Source organism: Physeter macrocephalus, chromosome 19, assembly GCF_002837175.3.
Source record: "Physeter macrocephalus isolate SW-GA chromosome 19, ASM283717v5, whole genome shotgun sequence".
NCBI lineage: Eukaryota > Metazoa > Chordata > Mammalia > Artiodactyla > Physeteridae > Physeter > Physeter macrocephalus.
In genome coordinates, this window is record NC_041232.1 from 24,137,904 (window position 1) to 24,159,619 (window position 21,716).

General features: G+C 48.9%; 1 protein-coding gene across 21 annotated transcripts in view; it reads right to left on the reverse strand.

Annotated features, from left to right (window-relative positions):
- The window catches only part of RIMBP2 (RIMS binding protein 2), a 278,098-nt gene that overhangs the window by 193,049 nt on the left and 63,333 nt on the right, over nucleotides 1-21,716 (reverse strand). For 2 of the 21 annotated variants that reach the window (XR_008615946.1, XR_008615945.1), the window contains exons 2-3: nucleotides 16,259-16,584; nucleotides 7,990-15,815 (exon numbers count right to left, since the gene is read on the reverse strand). The exons of 17 other annotated variants lie outside the window; for them this stretch is intronic. The gene's annotated coding sequence lies outside the window, so the exon portion shown is untranslated. Of the gene's footprint in view, nucleotides 1-4,018; nucleotides 15,816-16,258; nucleotides 18,289-21,716 lie in introns of those variants that run through there. 2 more of the 21 variants (XR_003677159.2, XR_008615944.1) reach the window with 2 other exon arrangements.

Genomic DNA, 21,716 nt, shown 5'->3' on the forward strand with positions numbered 1-21,716 from the left:
GGGCCAAGCCTCAGGCCCGCCAGCCACAGCGGGACTCTGCCAGCATCACTGCTCAGCCCCGAGAAGTCCAGAAACGTCAGGGCTTCCTGGACTCCACCTCCTCCTCTCATCCAATGAGCATCTGCGCCGACTTCTCCCAGGATTCCAGTGTCACTGCTCGGCTTTCACGGAGCCGCTGTGTCCCCTCGGGTTCACGGTGGTGTCCCTCCCTCCGTCTCTCTGGGCTGCAGCCTGTGACATACGATAAATCGCGGGGCTGTCTTCCTAGCCCGTTCACCTTTCACTCCACAGGGTCCAGGGCGCTTTATTTATCACCAGTGGTCCTTCTGGTCCTCGGCTGGAAGATGCTGCCTGCCGGTTACAGGCTGCAGGTAGAACTCGCAGGTATTAACCGCGCTGGCAACGAAGGCACCGCCTACAGGACGGACTGACTGCAGTGCGGGGACTGAGGGAAGCTCAGGAGGTTTACAGAGCCTTGATTTAGACGGCCCTCCGACTGCAGCTGCAATCTGATCACGGTCTCTTCCAACCGCTCTCGTCCAGCCCCGGCACCACACGCCATGGAAAGCTGTGAATTCTTGCCTGAAATGCTGTTAACTGCACGCTTTACGAAGAGCGGACGCCTGGCCAGCGGGACGCAGGAGCCGTGCTCAGCCACTGCCTGTGGAGGAGATGCTCTGATTGTCAAGTTCTCTGTCATGCAGGGAACTCTGAGAGATGACTCCAGGCGGAAGGAAGGCTCCTTGAGTAGGAGGTCGGGGAAAACGGGGACTGGACGCCGTTTTGTACCCGAAGCCAGTCCAGTGCGTCCTCTGAGAAGCCGTCTGCCGGAGAGTTCAGGCCGTGGGACCTGCGGTGACCTGGGTGCTCACAGGGACAGTCGGGGAGGGCGGGGCCCGGGACACGGCACTGCACAGCTGGCCCGGTGCGCCGTCACATCTCTGGGCCAGAGAAGAGGCCTGCAGACGGGGCATCTGCTGGGGACGGCCTGTGGGTGCACCCAGGGCGGGGAGCGGAGTCACCCGCGGGCTTCACAGACTCCGCAAGGACCGGCCGGCGAGGCTTGTGCGCCCCAGGCGTGCTCCCGGCGTTTTTCCCGCATCCCCACGTAAATAACTTTTAAAAAATTATACTGGCTTTTTCATCAGGTGCCACCTTTTTTCTCATTCTTTTCCATCTACTTGGTTTGGGCAAACCCTCGGGTCAAGGTGGGCAGGTCACGGTGCGTGAGCTACTCCTGCATGAACCCCTGAGCCAAACGGTGTGACCGGGTCTCGGCCAAGGAAAGCAGCCCTGGGTCGGGGTCCCCGAGACCACGGCCGGGGGCAGACACTCGCTGGCGGGAATCGCAGGACTCAGGACACAGTCGTGCTTGGGGCCCTGGTTTATGACAGCAAAGGACAGGAAAGCGGAACTGGCAAAGGCAAAGGGCACAGGGGCGGGGTCTAGGGGACCGGGAGCAAGTTTCCAGAATCTTCTCCTGGGGAGTCGCGCAGGACAAACTTAATTCCCACAGCATCGAACTGTGACAGCCCGTGGAGACCAAGCGCCCAGGGTTCACCGGGAGCTGGTCGCGTAAGCACCTCTGCTTGGGATGGACCAGAATCCCAGACGCCCGGGGGGGAAAGCAGGGGTCCACGTCAATGAAATCGCTTGTGCAAACAGTCTGGACACAGCAAGCCACCCTGCTCAGCTGGGGAACGGTGGGAACCCTCTGGAAATCCCAGATCCCAGACGCCAGGCAAGGGCCAGCCTGGCTGGCAGACTTTGCAAAGACGGCAGCCTCAGGCCCGGGGCGGGAGCCCTCCTCCTGCCCACGCGTGGCTCCCAGAGCAGAGCGTGTTTCAGCCTCCGCTTCGCCTGCGGGCCAAGCCCACGTGCCGGGCAGGGTGAGGAGACACGGGGCCCGATCACTGGACAGCATCGTCGGCTCGGCCAACCCAGACCAGCTCTGGACAGTCGGGGGCCCGCCCCGCCTCGCCCCGCGATCACGGCCAGCCCTGCTCAGCTCTCACGTTCCCCGCGGCGTCCCGAGACTCTGACCCCCAGCCCCACTTCAGCCACACGGGAGATTCTCTCTCTCTGTCTCTCTCTCTCTGTCTCTCTCTCTTTCTCTCTCTCTCTGTCTCTCTTTTCAGAAAAAAGTGCTGTGACTACTAATAGAAGTAATTTCTTGAAATGTAAAGTTAATATTAATTTAATATGATACTCAGAGAAACTTCTCATTTTCCTCTAAATTTTTATTTTTCAAAAATACGTAGTACCTATTTGCTTTGTAGTGCCTATTTGCTTTGTAATGTGGTAATTAAGTCCTTCTCTCTGTCTCTCTCTCTTTCTCTCTCTCTCTGTCTCTCTCTCTCTGTCTCTCTCTCTTTCTCTCTCTCTCTGTCTCTCTCTCTCTGTCTCTCTCTGTTTCTCTCTCTCTCTGTCTCTCTCTCTCTCTCTCTGTTTCTCTCCCTCCCTCCCTCTCCCTCTCTCTTTCCTGGAGTCATTCATTCTACCCCCTCTTGAAATGTAAAGTTAATATTAATTTAATATGATACTCAGAGAAACTTCTCATTTTCCTCTAAATTTTTATTTTTCAAAAATACGTAGTACCTATTTGCTTTGTAGTGCCTATTTGCTTTGTAATGTGGTAATTAAGTCCTTCTCTCTCTCTCTCTCTCTGTCTCTCTCTCTCTGTCTCTCTCTCTCTGTCTCTCTCTGTCTCTCTCTCTCTCTCTCTGTTTCTCTCCCTCCCTCCCTCTCCCTCTCTCTCTCCTGGAGTCATTCATTCTACCCCAAACCTAACTGCGCTTTGAAAGAAGCAGGAGGAACGGCGGCTTCCCCTGGGTACATTATGAAAAACACAGTGTTATTAAAATAATGTTTAAGCAGGACATTTTAGCAGGACAACTAAGACCTGATGCAAAGACTTTAAAGGAAGCAGCGTGAGTGCTGCATCAGGAGAAACACGGGGAAGCCTGTCAAAGAGTGGTCGCGCTTTTCGTGGGTGGGCTCCCCCAGTGCCCAGCAGGGCCAGCCCCGGCCCAGGCTCGCTGTGGGCCCTTCACGCCCTCCGGCGACCTCCAGGCCCAGAGCTCGGGCACCTCCCCTTCTCCCCCTCCCACCAGCCCAGAACGAGCCACCTAGTCCCCGATCATTACAAGAACCTCCAGCTGAGCTCTGGACCACCTGCTCCAACCTGCTTACACGCCATGAGCGAGCTGACAAAAGGCCACTCACACCCGCTGGTCCCTCGCCTTCCCCTCCTGTACGTTTTCCAGCTCCCCGCGCGCGGGCAAAGACGATCCTGTGATTTTTCTGATCAACAAGGAGACATTTCTGATCTGTAGGCAGGTTGTATCTGTCAGGATCCAGGACAAGACAGACGCCTCACTTTGGGAGTAATGGAGAGAATTTATGGGGGGACGGAGGCAGCAACGTGGGTGGGCTCGGGGCCAGGAGGAGGACGCAGCCCCAGGGACCGGCAACAGCATTTCCACTGTTACCACCTGGGCTCGGGGGCCAGTGTGGCAGCTGTAAATGCCCCAGCCTCTCCATCCTCCGTCGGCGAGAACCAGAGGTCGAGAGAACCAGAGAATGCCGGATCTCAGGGCAAAGGGCAGAATGGGAAGGCGAAGCGGGCGGGTCTGGGACACACCCGGAGGACACCCGGCTCGGAGCCGTCCTGTCCGGATACAAAGACAGGGTCCTGCAGAGAGAGCCCTCCCCCTGCGCTCCTGCTGTCTCACGATGCCTGAAGGCGCCGCAGCCTGGCCACGAATACAGCAGGGCACCCGGAGGCTGTGCGCTTGGAGCCCGGGCCCCCCCGCCCCGGGGGTGGCTGCCTCCAGACTTGCCCCGTCGCCTTCAGGCAGTGTTGCAAGGCTCTGCTTGCAGCTGGACGCGACCACGGCACCTGTCGAGTCTGCACCTGAACTTCTGAAACGCTTTGTACTTGGCGACGCGGTCCCGTGTATATCCTCTGATTTGAAGTGAGATAAAGGAATGCTTGTGCCCTCTCCCTAAAGAAAGAGGTAAGTGAGTCACCCCTGAGGGGCAACATCACAGGAGTCTCCTGACACGCTGCATCGAGGACCCCCGCACCGCTGCTACATCTCCTGCTGACCCCAGCCCGCCCCCGGGCCACGCGACTCTGCCCAACTTGGAGCACACTTCCTTCCTGCCGCTCGGGCCGCCAAGACAGTCTTTCCTCCAACTCAGGACCACTCCTTCTTGGAGGTCAGACTGTTAAGGTGTCCTAGAAGAGGAAAACTCTATGATTAATAAACACCTAGAGTCAGGGAGCTACAAATTAAATGACTAACGTAAACAGACTCCGATGATGAAATACGCCATACACGTGCTAAACGACACGATGCTCTTCACACGGCAGATTTGAAAACGACATGAAAGAATGATAACACTGAGTGCTGGTGAGTATATAAGGAATAGGAAACTCCATCCATAACCGGTAGGAAGGTCAATTCCTAGCGTCTTTTTGGAAAACCATCTGTCAGAGGCATAATTTAAAAGAATATAAACATATTCTGACCCATAAATTCCTAGAAATGGATTCTTTAAAATAAAAATCATAAGAATACAGCCACAGGATCTTTATGATAGCCCTGTACAGGCAAAAAAATGGAATGTCTTTTAATATAACAGTTGAATAAAACTGTGGTCTATAGATAACGTTCTATTTCCATGATATCTCCGTAAAGCTGGGGGAAAATTTTAATTGTGGTGTATCCATACCATGGATTACCATAAAGAAAATTCAAAATAATGAATTAGAAATGTATATATTGACATGAAAAATGTTCATGACCCACTTCTGAGTAAACAAGTTACAGAAGTAGATACACACAGGGCACGTTTCCACTTTTACTAAAGCAACTGACAAAACACAAAAAGGCCTCAAGGAGGGCGCGGAGGCATTTGTGCTCGATTCTGCAGCGGGGAGAAAGGTGTGGAGGAGCCACCTTGGTTACCTGGGCAGGGGGAGAGTGATGTGAGAAATCTGGAGAGGAGAGCTAAGGAGAAATAAAAGTAATACACACAGGAAGTCCCATTTTTCATGGACGGTGGTAGGCCTGTCCCTGCGGTGATGGGCAAAGGCTTCAGACCTCTGCCAGCGTGACTGCCAGGGCCATTAGCCCGTCCGGACGAGCTGGGTGCGGAGGCCCCTGCGTGACCAGCCCCGCCCCCTAGATGCCCCGACCCTTCTGCCCCAGACCAAGGCGCTTGCTCCCTCACTTTGGACAGGCAGGAACCTTCCCGCCCAGCAGGAGGGTGAAGCAGGGGGAGGCACACACTCCTCAAACATCTTGAATTTTTAAAGGAACCGACAGACCCGGTGCTCTGTGTCCATGAGCAAAGGATGTCGTCTACTGTTACGGACTCTGGCACTCTGTCTGCACACGGCTCCCGGGCCAGGAGGGGAGCTGTCCAAGGTATCCTGCTCCAGACCCAGACGTCAAAGAGGAACCCCACCCCATACACACACACAAGCACACTTTCTCTGGCTCTTGTCACCCTCAAGAGGACTCACGACTCAGGCTGGTATACAATCACCTGAATAACAACCACGACAGCACTTACTCACACCCTTGTCCTCAAACCTGTCTGCAAGATGGGTACTATTGTTAAACGCATTCATCGGCCAAGGAAACTGAGGCACAGAAAACTCCACTCAAGCAATCAACTAATGTCTACGAAGTTCCTACGATGCACCGGGCACTACTGCAGGAAGCAGTGACCCAGACCGACAGAGGCTGAGGAACTGCTCACCCCAGGGCAGAGCTGGGGCTGGCGGGAAGCCGTGAATGTCCTGAGACCTGGCCAGCACGGAGCCCTGGGGCCCTTTCCCAAGAACAGCGAAGCTCTCCTCTCTTGCATCTCTATGAAGCAGCAAGCAAGGAGTTTGGCTGGGCAGGAGAAAGGATCTAAAGAAGGAGAAGCAAAGGAAAGGCAGCTTTATTTTCCAGCACAGAAGCCACAGAGAGCGCGGCCAAAGCCTCTCCCCTGAGGACCGCGTGTATGGGCCGCGTGTCCCCGGACATGGTGTCGGCCGCCAGCCTGGAGCTGGGGTGCTGGGACCCCATTCGTCCTCGTGGAGCCCACCCACGTCCCACCGCCAAGATGCTGCATCCCATCTCCTAGGTTTTTAGAACCTCCAACCTCAAACCCCAGGGCCAATTGTTCTGAGCCCTTCCTGTGGACCGCGCCTGGCGCTCAGACCTTACCAGTCTTATTGCATTTTAACCCTCACAAACAAACAGCTCCCCTGAGATAAGTGCTACAGCTCCCATCCTGGTTAAACACACGGTGATGGGTAGGTTTATGGAAATTAAAACACTGGCCCACATCCAACAGCTGGTAGGTGATGGAGCCGGGATTTAAGCCCAGGTCTGTCTGCAACCAAACGGCACATCTGTCTTCCCTAGACTACATTTCTTTTCCCCTGGCAAACGCTGCCTTAGGACATGAGCTGGGAGTTCCATAAAAGTTCTGGTCTACAATACATCCAGCTCTAGGCACGTGCCAGTTGCTTCTCTCGGCAGAAATGACAAATAGATTTCACCTCACATCAGCTTTCTTTAACGCCGTTATTTAATGGCATTGAGAGGGGTTTGGAGGCTGTGACCAGGCTCGGCAGGAAAGCGCACCACAGACAGTCAGCAGTATATGCTACGGGCAAGAGGTTGGGGAGTATTGTATGTGTTGGTTAGGATAACTTAGCTTTCAAAGAGCCATGAGAAGGGCTTCAGGTAGGGTTGGATCAAGTGGCTTGGATGATACTGTTCAGTTGCTTTCCAGGGTCTGGGCTGCCTTCCCCAGGGATGGCTTCAATACCTAATTCTGATCCCAGGCTGGGTGCTAATAGGTCCAGGTGTTTTAAGGGTTCTTATCCGCTGGCAGGAAAAGGAGACTATCTTTATCACAGCGTGGCAACCACATTCCCCAAAGCCACTCCGATTGGACTAGCTGAGGCCACACACAGGGACCCGAAAGTGGCCGGAGAGACAGAATGCACCCACCACTGGCAAGGTCACATGCTCCATCCCTAGGGTCAGGGGTACAGTCAGCTTCCTCTGAGCCTCGGAAATCGAGAAACTAGAGGGAGTGATGGAAAGGGGAGTGGAGTCGGACAGGCAGTCAACAAACCTCCACTCTGCCACGCACGCGTATGACATCACTCCCCCAGAGGCTCGTTCCTCCACCCCAGAAGAGCACAGGTGGAAGCCAGAACACCTGCTTTCCCCTTTGCATGAAATGCAGACCTACGAGGCTCCTCTCCCACTCTGGTTAGAGGCTCTCTTTTTCCATGAATCCACCTCCGCAGAGATAAAGGAAGGATCTTCTAATGTCCCTCCAATAATTGATCTCTATATTAAGGACCATAACCAGGGCCTGGCCCGTGGAGCGAGATGAAACACCCTACCATATATCCAGCTTCCATACATTCTCTTAAAAGGGTAACTACCATGTGTAACATTTCAACCCCATTTTCTCTGAGAAGGCCTTTCTGTGTTGAGTAAACCAGGAGTGAATGTCATGAAGGGGCAGCATTGAGGGCCGATTACATAGGAGGCATGAATGACTACTTAGACAATACATGAAGCCCCACCACTGATACGGTTATGGACAAACAAACTGCCAACTCAAGGCTTGGAGAACATCGTTAACGCTTATTTGCAGAATTGCTTTGGGCCTCCAGGAGCTTCTTATGAGAGTTACACTTTTGGAATATCTCAGAGCTCTTAAAAAAAAAAAACAAACCCAGAAACCTGCAAATCAGTTGATTCATGCAAATTTTTCTAACCATTGAACACCATCTCCAAGCTGCCCACACAGCTAAGCTATTCCTGGTCTGCCGAAATTAACTCAGGTACCTCCTGTTAATTCAGAACTTGGGTCCATCTGCAGACCTCCGAGGACAGAGGCGCTCAGCTGTGAGTGTCAGAGCAGAGACACTCAATCTCCTTGCTAAAAGGGCCAGGATCCCCTGTGTTCCTTCACTGAGCCTCCAGCTGAAACAAGAGCCAGACCACCACCCCGAAAGAGCGGCGTCAGGAGGCTTACCCTCCATCCCCACCTGGCTTTGGAACATGAGGAAACCGCCCCCTTTGAAGCCAAGAGCCCAGTTTCTTACTCAGGCCATTTCCCCACTGTCCTAATTGCCATGAGAGGATAAAAAGAATTCCACATTGACTCTACTGAAAAGATTAACCTTTGACCGATTTTTTCTTTTCTTAACATCTTTATTGGAGTATAACTGCTTTACAATGGTGTGTTAGTTTCTGCTGTATAACAAAGTGAATCAGCTATACGTATACATATATCCCCGTATCCCCTCCCTCTTACGTCTCCCTCCCTCCCACCCTCCCTATCCCACCCCTCTAGGTGGTCACAGAGCATGGAGCTGATCTCCCTGTGCTATGCGGCTGCTTCCCACTAGCTCTCTAATTTACATTTGGTAGTGTATATACGTCCATGCCACTCTCTCACTTCGTCACAGCTTACCCTTCCCCCTCCCCATGTCCTCAAGTCCATTCTCTACGTCTGCGTCTTTATTCCTGTCATCATAACCTTTTTTTTTTTTTTTAGATTCCATATATATGTGTCAGCATAGGGTATTTGTTTTTCTCTTTCTGACTTACTTCACTCTGTATGACAGACTCCAGGTCCATCCACCTCACTACAAATAACTCAATTTCGTTCCTCTTTATGGCTGAGTAGTATTCCATTGTATGTATGTGCCGCATCTTCTTTATCCATTCCTCTGTCGACGGACCCTCAGGTTGCTTCCGCGTCCTGGCTGTTGTGAACAGAGCTGCAGGGGACATCGTGGTCCGTGACTTTCTGAATTTTTAACCTTTGACCTTTCATCTTTGATTTGTTCTCCTTGCCACTGCTTTCCGCTCCGCCAGACCCCACATAGGATGGTCCTTCATGGAACCCAAGGTGTTTTCAGGTACAGACCTGTCAGGCATTTCATTAGTCTTTGATTTATAAACCATAGAATCATAACTCTTTTAATATTCTCTCTCAGAATTTTTTTCAATGAGAAAGGCTCCGCTTGGCACTAAAATGTATTTTTTTATACCTCTGTGATACTTGGTTATCTCCCTTCCGGCATAAGTGCAAGCAGGAGTCAAGTCTGAAGACTTAGGTAGAGTCCCCAGAATCTAGCTGGATTTGAATAGCAGTGTTGTTTCCTTGTCTATGACTGCTTTTAGCTTCTATTTCTAGAAGGATTTTCCACTTAGCCTAGGGATATAAAAGTTTTTTCAAATAGATTTACCCAGTATATTAATTTAAAGAAATATAATATTATTATAAGTAAGAGTAAAGTTATAAAGCAGAGAGGGCAAAAATCAGGAGGGTGGTGATTCTCCCAGATAAATATTTGTGAAACTAATGAACACAGTTCTCTCTCTTCCAAACCCATAGGTTTCCAACTCCCTTGTCTAATGCTCCAGAATGTTTGCTTCTCACCTTTTGCCTGGGCTGGCTGGTTATCACTTTCATGAACCCACATTATCTTCTCACAATATCAGATCCATGGAGTGGCTAGTTCATGTCTTACTCGTTCCTAAATCTCCCACAGCACGCAGCGTAGAAGCACTGGATAAAGTCTGATGAACTGAGTTTTCCCTCTGCCTCTGTGAATCCAGCCTCTCTCCCAGGGCCTTTGGTGTTCCTCCTCCAGAAAGCCCTCCTTGATCACCCTGGCCCATGATGTCCCTATCTCTACGAAGAATCTGCTTTGGTTTGCTCTGCAGCCATTCCCCATTCTCCTAGTTCTAACATTCCAAGTTCTCTCAGGGAAATCATCGTTCTCTTATCCAGGCCAGGGTGGGCACATGATCCAGACCTGGAGAAAGTGCCTCAGCAAACTAGTTGTTAAGAAGAAGATGATGTCTCAGGTTGACTGCCAAGTTGGTCCCATCAGAGACAATCTTGGGACTTCTGCTGAGCTATCAGAAAGAAGCAGATCCCTTTCTTCCTGCTTAGGTAGCTAGGAAAAAGAGAAGGTTAGCCTAGAGCTGCTGGTGGCCACTGTGTGGAAAGAGCCTGCTGAGGTGAAGCTGGTGTGGAAGAAGGTGGGTTGGGAAATGGAAAGAGACTAAATCCTGATGACATTGCTTCAGCCCCTGGATCCATCCTTGCCTGAAGTCCTTCTCTCAATAAATATCCTGTTTGCTTGAGCCAGACTGAGTTGACTATTCATGAACTTGAAACAAAAAAATCTGTGACTAATACACCAACATTTGAATCTCAGAAGTCCATCTTCTCTGTACTAACCATCTGAATAGAGAAAGATACTGTATCCCTGTGTCTTCACACTGCCTTCTTATACAGATACCAAGTCACTGGATTTAGGGCTCACCCTAATCCAGTATGACCTCATCTTAACTTACATCTTTATTACATCGGCCAGGACTCTATTTCCGAATAAGGTTATATTCACAGGTAACAGGGGTTAGGATTGGAACACATCTTTTGTGGGGACTAAATTCAACCCATTCCAGCTATGGCCTTGCAACTCCTGAAAGGCAACTTCAAGGCAAAGGAGAGAGAGAAACGAGCTGGATATATTTGTGATAAAACATCTAGCCTCATCTGAGTCTAAATTACATCTGGACTTGCCCTAAAATATCTTTTCTTATTTAAGCGAATTCGAACAGATTTTCTATTATTTTTAACAAAACACATTGTAACTAAAACAGGTATGGAGTTTCCCAAGTAACTGATCTCATGAGGGTAGGGTGGTCTCCCCAAAGCAGGACAGGTTTCTGGGCAAATTGACCAAGGACTCAAAAATCTTCTCACCCTCTCCTATTGGTAAAGACAAGAAGATCAGTTCCTCTTCGTTCTCAGGTTTTTTTCTCCCTCCTTCAACTTTCCTGGTATAGGGCTTGTTCAGCAGGTGGGGAAAGATTCCCACTCTATCACCCCAACGGGCCGTGTCGCCTCCTTTCTACCTGGTGCTACCCGCTCCCAGGGCCTTTGCGCCTTTTCATGCTCCGGGGCCACATCTGAACAATCATCCTGGCAGCTGATGGAATTTCAAATAGAAATTCAGGCAAAATGCCTCTTCAAAAGCGTTGAGATGGAAATTTTTTTTATAGCCTTGTAATGTAAATAACCTTGAAGTCAAAATTCCAGCAACAGAAAGCAAATGTAAGACTGCACATGAAAAGGATGGAAAAGAGATCTTTCAGTCATATTCAATTGTACAGTGATCTTGCTAATAATGCACGGCACACAGCCCATTTAGAAAGAGAGGGAGGGAGGGAAGAAGGGAGGGGAAGGAGGGAAGGAGAAAAGATTGAGGGGAAGGAGGGAGGGAAGGAGGGAAGGAAGGAAGAAAGGAAGGGACGAAGTTAGTTTGAACCTCCAGCCCAGACTTTGATCAGCGATAGGTCTTTGTCTAAAAGCCAGAAATTAACACCTTTCTTGCTGTTCAAGTTTCTGTGTTTAAAAAAAAAAAATTACTCTGTAAGAAACTACCTTCAAATTATGGCACCAAATTGGAAAAACTGGAAAAAATACGTTTTTCTAACATGTTGGTATTCATTCAGTCATTTCATGATTCATTCAATCATTCAATCAATTATTCAACAAATATATGCGCTTGCTGTGTGTCAGGGAAACATGCTGGGTGCTGGAACCCTGAAAAAATAAGGCAAATTCCCTGCCCTCATGAAGTCGCTATGGAAGTGCGTCACACAGTCCGCAGACAAGCAAATAAATAAACACGGTGTCAGGGAGTGTGGAGGCTATAAGATAATTTCTTCACAAAACCGATGGCTGCAGCTCATTATCGAGAACTTTTCCTCCCTCATGTCTTCCGGGACGGAAATCAGGATGCCCTTTACCTGCCCCGTCACGATTGATTTCTTAGTTCCTTGGGAGACAGACTCTTCAAATTCAGAGAAACCTAAAACTGCCCAGTTTACAGAGTGGAGCTTCTGCCTGTGAGTTACTGGCCCTAATCAAACAGGGAACTAAATCAAGTAGAGATTTTAGAAGCCACAGTTCTGGATTAACAGCCTGGGATATTTTTATCTGAATATCCACTGCTTTCCATAGTGACTGACTCATATGTAGCCTTAATCTGACAAAGCCATGTCGTCATGGGAAGCAGACCTGGTCCATGGCCACAGGTTAAAAATTAAGCTCCACCTGTGATAATGTTCCCTTCTCAATCTCCTCTCGGAACCCAAAGCTCTTCCATTTACTCTGGGCAGCTGGCCACTCTCTGTTGATAGCGTCTGCCAGTGGCAAAGGCTCTGTTGCCTGGTTACTAATTGGTGACGGGGACAAACCCTGGCTGGACAGCAGCAGGTCAAAGACGCCTGAAGGCTGGGCATGCTGACTGGAGAGTGTCCGTGAGGACGCGGCCCTGCAGACTGCACGCTGTCCGTGGCCCTCTGTACTCGGGAGCCAACACAAGGCCACATGGGACAGGACCCTCATCCCAGGAGGCTCGTGGAAGTATGGAGGACCCCACTCATAGCTGCCCACAGCACGGCCGTGTTTCCCTGGGGTGCGCTCCCCGGCACCATGATTCGATGCAGGAAAGAAGAAAGAAAGAGGCTCCTGGATCCGGAGAGCAACAGGGCGTACAGGCCAGCGGAGGCTGTGCTCACGTTTCTTCCAGCCAAAGCGCCCGGCTTCGCTTTGAACCGGGTCTGGTGAGAATGGCAAGCATGGCGTCCAGCCCCCTCCAGCCACAGGATGAGAAAGAGACCCGGATCAGGAAGTCTCCTGACTTTAAATCTTGAGCAGAGACACCCAAACACCAAAACCAGTGTCTGCAGCAGATTCGTTCCTCTGGGGGTCATTCTGAGGGATCGGCCATTAATACCCACTCCCCAGATAGCCAAGTCCTCTCCTTCCTGTTGATTTCTTCTAGAAAATGCCTGGTTTGGAGATTGCCAGAATTAGGTTGTGCTGTTTGCATCCTAAGACCTTGTGTCTGCTTGCCGGGGCTGCTGTAACAAAGCGTCACAAACTGGGTGGCTAAAAAAACAGGCTCGTATGTTTCACGGTTCTGGAAGCTGGAAGTCTGAGATCAAGGCGCCCCTCCTGAGGCCGTGCTAGGGGGTCTGTCCCTGCCCCTCCCCCAGGTCCTGGCGGTCCACTGGCCACTTCCCTCGGCTTGTAGAAGCATCACCCCATCTCTGTTCTGCTGCACATGGTGTTCTCCCTGCGTGCATTGTCCGTGTCCAAATTTCCCCTTTTATAAGGACATCAGTCCTGCTGGATTAGGGCCCACCCTAATGACCTCCTTTTGACTTGACTACCTCTGTAAAGACCCCTTCTCCAAGAAAGCCACATTTTGAGGTGCTGGGGCTCAGACCTCTAGCATTTGGGGGGGAACACATTTCAACCCATAACAGATCTCTAAGTGATCCAGACTGGACCACCCCACACAGCCACGGCGAGCACGTGGGAGCCCACGAACCTGGATCCCGTGGTGAGGCTGGGACCCCTGTTAGTGCTCCGTGGAACAGTCATGTTAGCCACGGGCAGGTGAGCAACGTGCCTGGTGACCTGGCTGGATGGGGAGGGCTGCAAAAGCACAAGCACACCTCTGCAGGGGGGACAAGGTGGTCTCCTGGTGAAGGATGAGTGCATTGTTTACCCCAGTCTCCTGGGGAGCACGGTCACTCTCATATGGGAAATGACCTCAGCTGAACTTGCAAACTCTTGATGCTGGCCACAAGGTTGCAGGAAACGGGTCCTCTGAAACAAGAGCATTAAGGTGGTAGAATTTGGGTGGATCCTCTCCGTGAGTGAAAAGTATGGGGCCCAAGAAATGATAATACAAAGTTCTGCTGCCTTTTTGAGCCTAATTGTAGAGATGCCAAGTCAATGGGGAAACAGCACCAGGCCTGTGAACCCTAAATGCATGGTTAAGGGACTCTGATTAAAACCGAAGCCAACACAGAGGAAACGGGCTCAGAAACCCCAAACATAGTTTGGGGTCCTGGATCAAGCCGTTCCTGAAGTCAGAATCTACACTCTCTTCAATTAACTCCCCTTTGTGCTTAAGCTAGTTTGAGCTGGTTTTCGGTCATTTGCAAGCTAAAGAGCCCTGACAAACACAATAGCACAGTGCAACGCGGGCACCAAAAGCCTTTCTGAGAGTACAGCCAGGCCAGGGGCCGCATTTCTCTTCCTGCAGGACAAAAGGAGCACGTCAGCTACATTCCAGGGTCTGGGTTTGCCAAGAGAGCAGAGTGAAACAGACGCTATCAAGACCCGTATACTGTAGCGGAGAGTCTGAGTTTCACAGCGGTTTCTGAAGCCCTTGCCAGACACCTTTGCACTCTCTTGATTTTTACTGCCCTTGCAGGCCCAGGACAGCACTAACGATCATGTGACTATAATTGGCCCTGAACTTCGATAGCAACAGAGCCCTTTCCATTTTGGCTTGGCTGCTTAAAAAAAAAAGAAACAAACAAAATGAAATTTAAAATACATAATTGCCTTAGTCATGAACAGTAATCACATTAAGAGCCATTTTAACTAGACATTTCCACCCAAATGACATTACGCTGAGACAGTCTGTCCTGAGGTCCCAACCAAAAGCGAGACCCCGGAACCTGCGGGAAGTACAGCCTAACGGTAGTCTTCACTTTGGTCCTGGAGCCCAGGAACCCCCTGCAGCTCACAAGGCTGCATTCTCTGAGGTTGGAGGAAACTTGTTTTCCCCAAATATCACAAGTTTTGCCATTTCTGTGTCCCACCTAATAACTGCCCCTTTTTCCTTAAACAAGCATGTGTGTCTTATGGACATCATGATACTGAAAACAGGAAATTTTATCTCATTGTGGTTTTGACTTGCATTTCCTTGATGATCAGTGATGTTGAGCATCTTTTCACGTGCCCGTTGGCCATCTGTATGTCTTTTTTGGAAAAATGTCTATTCAGGTCCTCTGCCCATTTTTTAATCAGATTTTTTTGTTATTGAGCTGCCTGAGTTCTTTACACATTTCGGATATTTACTCTCATTACATATATGATTTGCAAATATATTTTCCCATTCGGTATGCTGCCTTTCGGGTTTGATGATGGTTTCCTTTACTGCACAGAGGCTTTTTAGTTTGACGTAGTCCCAGTTGTTTATTTTGGTTCTTGTTGCCCTTGCCTGTGGAGTGAGGTCCACAAAAACATCGCTAAGACTGATATTAGCCAGGGTTCCACCTGTGTTTTCTTCTAGGAGTTCCATGGTTTCAGGTCTTACATTCAAGTCTTTAATCCATTGAGTTAATTTTTATGTATAGGAAAAGACAGTGGTCTATTTTCACTCTTTTGTTTGTGGCTGTCCAGTTTCACACCTGTCGTAATGGCTATCATCAAAAAGACCAGAAATAACAAATGTCGGAGAGGATGTGGAGAAAAGGGAACCCTTGTTCACTGTTGGTGGAAATGTAAATTGGTGCAGCCACTAGGGAAAACAGTATGGAGATTCCTCAAAACATTAACAATAGAACTATCATATGACCCAGCTATCCCACTTTTGGGTATTTATTCAAAAAACATGGAAACATGAATCTAAAAAGATGCATGCACCCCCATGTTCATTGCAGCATTATTTACAATAGCCAAGGTATGAAAACAACCTAAGTTTCCATCAACAGATGAACGGATGAAAAAGATGTGGTACATATACACAATGGAATGCTACTCAGCCATCAAAAAAACTCAGCCATTTGTGACATGGATGGACATTGAGGGCGTTATGCTAAGTGAAATAAGTCAAATGGAGAAAGACAAACACCGTATCCTTTCACTCTCATATGTGAAATCTAAAAAAAAGAAAAAAAAAGAACAAACAATAAAACAAAACTCATAAGTACAGAGATCAGATTAGCGGTTACCAGAGGGGAAGGGGGTCTAGCGGGAGGGTGAAATGAGTGAAGAAGGGGGTCAACTATATGTTGAAGGGTGGTAACTGTACTCAGTGGTGATCACTATGTAGTGTATACAGTTGCCAAACTATAATGCTATACACCTGAAACTTACATAATAAAAAAAGATTGAAAAATATATTGGTCAACTGTGAAATAATTAACCTAATAAAGATGAAAGGTACAGATTTATTTCTTGAGAAAAGAGAAACTTTATATTACTACCATGAAAACACTGGTTAATGTGCTACTTATAATTTTTTAATAAAGAATTATATTTTTTCCCAGTAACACTATGACTGTATCTGGGCTTGGTTGACTGCATTTGTCTATTTGGTTACCTGTAGAACACTCTGGAAATATTGGGCTGGCCGACAGATTTCGGCTATGCCTTCCCCAGGCTGACAGTCACAAAATTCTCCACAGAAGCAGAGAAGACAAAATTTCTCTCTCTCTGACCCTCCTCAGGGCTTGGATAGAATGTCTGTTCCATGAGCTCAGGGCATTGAGTAAACAGCCAGCCAACTCCAGGAGACAGGAATGATACAACTTATCTAAGAGGTGGAGTAAACAAACAGATGGGGTGGCCCAAGTGCCAGTGGCTGGTGCGGGTCCATTTCCTCCCGGCGTCAATGACCCCCGGTATCAGCAAATATTGACTGAACACCTATAATGTACAAAGTCAGGCTGTTAGACACACACACACACACACACACACACACACACACACACACAAATGTGTAGGAAAAAGGTCCAGAAGAACCAAACTGATGACGCTGGTGAGATTGGTGAAAGGGAGTGAGTCAAAGACACTTGAGTTTTTACAAACTGAATATATCAATTTCCTGACTGAGTCATGGAAAATGAATTTTAAAAGTCACAGAACAGTATGTGTAGGTACTTGGATACATATACGCATAAATGTATGCACAGACACAGGCATCAATATATTCATCCCATTTTTGTACATGCACAGATAACTATATATCAAGACATTACGTCTGCATGTAGATTTGTGTACGCACGGGCAGGGGTCTGAAAATTCTGAAAGGAAACACCTAACTGTTAATAGTGATTACTGATAGGGACCAGGGATGGGCAAGTTATACAGGAGACTTTAACCTTTTACTTGATACACCTCTCTAAGATGTGGCTTCAAGGATCATCTCCTGCCCTTGAAATCTGACAAAGGAAAATGATTTTAAAGATGTTTCCACACATTCACGACCTCCGTGAAAGTGTTGTTGATGACATAATTTCTCCAACTTGGGTCCAGGAATAAACATTTTAATGTTTTCACGACACAAAGGGGCCCTGGCCCCTGTTTAAAAGAATGGATACGATCCTATCGAAGATAACGGTCACGGCAGATTTATGTACGTGCTGGCCTCGGCGAACCGCGACCTCGGCGACTGACCGTCAAGGTGTGTTGAAGGGAACGTCGACGTCCTCCACGCTGAAGGTGCTCTCAAGAGCCTTCTCCTCTGAGCCACAGCTGCAGCCTCCTCGGAGACTCGCCGGCCAGACCTCCTATTTCGATAAGTCACAGGGAGGGCCCTGTGTTCTAACTGCTTTCCCTTCACGGTGAAATAATTCAAACACTGCATCCCCGTCCAAAGGGAGAACAAGAGCTAAATTTAAATGCGATAACGTAACGGTGCATCTGCAATTCCAAGCAGCCAACGATCTATCAAAAAAGAAGATCAGCCCATTCCAAATATAGGAAAAGGAGTCACACACATGCACATCCCCCCTCTCTGTAGCTTTCAACCCCAGAGCGACCAAACTTAAAAACCTAAAGTAATAAGCTCCCCAAATAACCTGCCTGTTACCCCTAAGAGAACAGAGTAACCTCTAGGTCCCCCAGGCCAGGGAGGACACATGAACTTGAAAAAATTACGCACAAATAATAACCCACGTCACTCTACTGAGACGTATCCCCTTCGAAAGTGTTCTTAACGACACGGTTTGTCTGTTGAGGGCGTGCAGATAAACGCCTCTTCTCATAAGTGACACCCACCGACGAAACAGGTGTGTCAGATGGATCACGATGAAAGATAAAGGGTTTGGGATATTATCCAGGCATCTCCCCGCCTCCAAGGACCCTGCCTTTACTAACTAAACGTTAGGGAGTTCTTGGCTCTATAGTGATGGGAAACGGACGGTTACCAAGTGTATGTCCTATATCTGAAACAGCTTAGTTTCACAAACAGACTCCTTCTGCTTCCTGCCAGGGAAAACGAACACAGAAAATAGAAATCCCAGGACCGGGTGTGAAGTTAAGTCTAACAAACCCATCCTGGCTGGGTCCATCGCCACCACACCACCATCGCCATTGCCACCACCGCCATCGCCACCATCGCCACCATCGCCGCCAGGGTGTGAAGTTAAGTCTAACAAACCCATCCTGGCTGGGTCCATCGCCACCACACCACCATCGCCATTGCCACCACCGCCATCGCCACCATCGCCACCATCGCCGCCATCGCCGCCATCGCCGCCATCGCCACCATCGCCATCGCCACCATCGCCGCCATCGCCACGTCTGCCACCAGCACCTGCATCATCCCCATTAACCCCTAGCACCATGTTTACTGTGTTCAGACCAAGGCTCCACCCAGGAACCCTCAAACCTGAGCCCCACATAAAGAAAGGATCGAGCCAGCCCAGATTTCTCCCCTGCACGCTGGACCTGGCCCTCTAACTGCTGCTTTCCTCCCCAGTCCCTCACCTGCCCCGCGTTTAGGTGTAACTCAAACTCAAAACGGAGTTTCAGTGCAAAACTGAATCTGAATGAATCCCCCCCACAAATCTAATTCTCTTTCAGTCTTGCTCATCGTAGGAAATGGCTCTCCCCCTGCACTCTGCTGTCCCCATCAAAGTTCTGGGCGTCACGCTTGTGACCCCTCTCACTCTTCGTCCACCCCGATCCACCACAATGACTGGCATATTGTACTGCCCAAGTTCGTCTGTAACGTCTCCGGTGGCCTTCGCTTCTACCACCAATGCCCTGATCCAAGCCACCGTGGCCACTCATTGGGCTATCTGGTGGCCTCCTAATTCTCCTTGCTACCACACTTGCTTCCATCTCCACTCAGAATTTGGGGTGATACTTTTAGGAGGCAAATTTTGATCAAAGGTCACTGTCCTACGTAAAATCGGTCACTACTGGCTGGCCATTGTTCTTAAGACCTAAAATCTATACCCTAACACAGCTTATAAGGTCCCGAATGGGCTGCCCGTCTCCACCTCTTCCCCATCTGCGTCCAGACAAACACTTTTCATGCATCAAGCTCCTTCTTGCCCCAGGACCTTTGCACTGCCATCCCCCCACGACACCGCTATCTCCACAAGAGCACAGACATTTGCTTTGGTCACTGCTCTGACCTCCCCACCTAGTTGACACACAGTTGGCCTTGATAAACATGTCTTGAATAGACCCTTAAACAATGAAAAAATGGACACAGCCCTGAATGATGCAGTGGGTAGAGCCTCAGATGGAAGAAAGGACAACTCAACACAAAGTTCCACTGCTGGGTTCCAGGTGTCGGGACACAAAGTGGGAAATTCCCAAGTGGGTCTTCCAAAGGTGGGGTCTGATCAAATGTGTCTTCTGGACCCACAGGCTTCAGGTACGTTGGGTCATTTCTAAACTATAGGAAGGAGGGTATAATCTTCTATCACGAAGAATGGCTTATGAGTGGGCTTTTCTGCCTCTTTCACCTTCCTCTGTGCCTAAGACACAGGCAAAGTCAAGGAATATGCTCTTACTTTCTAGTTCACAGCGCTGAGGGCTAAGTAAGTGACATAGCTGAGACCTGTGACCTTCCCAGCCTGACACTTTCCTTTCCTTCACCCAAATGTCCTGGTGTAGAATAACACAAAAATATGCACACACCCTGACACTAAGCTTTCATGACTCTCTGAGTAGAGTTCCACATTCCTGAATGTGACAAGAGAAATTGTGTGTAGGGCTAATTATCCCTCTTTGTATAATTGTGACATGCCACCAGCTGATGACAAAGAGGGACAGAATGGAGACCCAAATCAACATCCAGCCTTGCTCTCTACGTTCCCTTAATTAGATCAACATGACTGATGCCAGAGGATTATAAGAAGTGTTACCGTAGGTCAAATTAATGAATAAAAATCAACATAAAGACCAACGAGCGTGCTGCATGTGGCAAACACTTGGGAAATGTCCATCTTTCTGCCAAAGAGTAAAAACAGAAATTCCCAGATTTCAGTAGACCTTCAGGTTGACATAAACAATAAAAAAAATCAGAAGTTATTTTACTTCTCCCTTATTTTGTTAATAAAATGTCTTTAAACTTCTTAGAACTGCAGAATAAGACGATATGTTGAATTATCTTAGGTTTCATCCAAAGGCTCGAAAGTGTCTCAGGGTCAAAGCAAGCAGCGTGGGCGAGTGGAAGAACAGAAAGTTGGGCTTTAGCCTGGAATCTGGAACTGAAAAACCGTCCATGGGACCAAAATTCAGTTTATTTCAATATAGCAAACATCTTCCTAGTGCCTATGCAGTTCCTGGCGGTTGTCAGGCCCAAACATCAGTAAGATCAGGTCCTTCCAGGACCCACAGTCCGACAGGGGAGGCTGGAACATGCGTGTGTAATTTGAATTCAAGCTAGACTTTAATAAGATTTAGAATGATGTGCAAAGGAGATGTGAGGGGAAGGCGTCTAGACAGGAGACTGGAGGTTTATTTCCTGGACGTAGTGAATGGCAGCGCTCAGGACAAAGAGGCGGCAGGAAGAGCTCACAGCAGGGGAGTGCCATATTGAAAACAGAGAAATTAACAGAGGCTGCCTGTGGAGACCCCACCCCAGCCCCGAGGCATGACGGAAGGAGTTGGGCATTTCCCCACACGACCCTCAAGCCAGGCAGGAGACTTGGAAATATCATTTTGGTAGAAAACACTCATCCAAGGGCAAAGACCTCCGTATGGTGACATTGGGAACTTCCGTGACAAAACGTTCAGTTCCCTGCGATTACCCGGGAGTGAGCCCACCCCTGACAAGCCCCACAGACAGCCACCAAGTTGTCACGATCCTGCTCTAAAACTGAACAACAAACTAAGCCATGAAAACACAGGGTGGTCTCTATGCACCGTCAAGTGGGCCAAATGGAAAGTGATGCAAAGCACAGAGATCTCCAGTGAGAATCCCACCGGCGGAAGCAATGCATCTGTGTCGACCAACTGCTCTTAACGCAAATCCCCCAGACCTTCCAACGAGGTCTCTCTAAGAGAAATGGTTAAGGATGACATAAAAAAAAAAAAAAAAAAAAAAAAAAAAGAATACAAGAAACCATGATAACTTGCAAATTGTGCAAATATTCCCTAATTCTGTGAAAGAGAAAAGAAAGTAGGACAATAAGTCCTAGCTTCTCAATGCGTTTAGTGAATTTGGGCGCGCGCTCGGCATAGATCGAGTAAGTCCGCCTCGTCTCTTCCTTCCTGTTTCTGGGCTCTGGGATCATGCCTCTTCAACCACCTTTCTGCTCTCTGCCCCCTTTCTCCGGCCCACTCCTCACAGGGGCTAAGCGGCTATAACGTTGCTCCATTTCACCAGGCTGACTGGAGAGCTTGCTAATGATTATAAAGCACAAAAAAACCCTCTACATGCTTACACGGGACGTATGATTAGTTTTCATTCAAAAGTGGTCCCCGGCGAGATAATGCCTTTGAGGGGATGTGCCTATAACCAACTCTAATGAGTCTGAAGTAAAAATGGACGTACGGCTCGACTATCACGTCATACGCAGTTTTAATTAACACAA